This window comes from Priapulus caudatus, unplaced genomic scaffold (genome assembly GCF_000485595.1).
Source record: "Priapulus caudatus unplaced genomic scaffold, Priapulus_caudatus-5.0.1 Scaffold132, whole genome shotgun sequence".
In the NCBI taxonomy this organism is placed as follows: domain Eukaryota; kingdom Metazoa; phylum Priapulida; class Priapulimorpha; order Priapulimorphida; family Priapulidae; genus Priapulus; species Priapulus caudatus.
Window position 1 is genome coordinate 324,609 of NW_014577193.1, and position 774 is coordinate 325,382.

The following is a 774-nucleotide window of genomic DNA, read 5'->3' on the forward strand; positions in this document are numbered from 1 at the left end:
CGAGTTGAAGACTCCGTGCTCAAGGTTCAGTCGTCGCTCATACCTTGCACGCAAGAACGGCACATGTACATATCAGTCAAGCAGCACCAGCTACGCCCCCCGCAATACATCCCTTCCTCTGTAGTGCGGCTTAACACGAGCTCCCACACATCTATGGGTCCTATATACAGAGAGTTGCGGCGATGACATGAGTCGGAAAAATCGGTCACGTGGTCGGCTGGACGACATTGTTGTTTCGCAAGTGATACGCACGCTTGGCCGTAAGAAAGTGTACAATTAAATTATCATTGGCGCGAAATGCGATTTGAGTGACATTTCTAGAAATCTAGATTACACATAGACACATGTCTTAGCTATAATCTCTGTAAGATTTTGAGTTTATTGAAGCACGATTAGTCTAATTAAATTACTTACGGACCATTGTTATCAGGCGTATCCATTACAGCGCTGTACTTAAGCGGACGCAGCCGGGTGAGAGGATCCATTTGGAAAACTAAATGGCGTCAAATCCTGAAGTTGGCCGGCAACTCTCTGTATATAGGGACCCGTACACACACCTACAACCAGTAAGGACGGTCAGGGAGGTAGACTACGAAGCACCATAAGTGTCCGTTTACGAGAGAGGCGCCTGTTTCTAGATATGGCCTGTATCGGTTTGGACTCTATATTCAAGAAGGCCGCCAGAAGTTTAACGAGACTATTCAGGATTAAACGATGCTCTTTTAAGACATTATAAATATAATATAAAACGTGAGCTACGAACGCACGACTGTC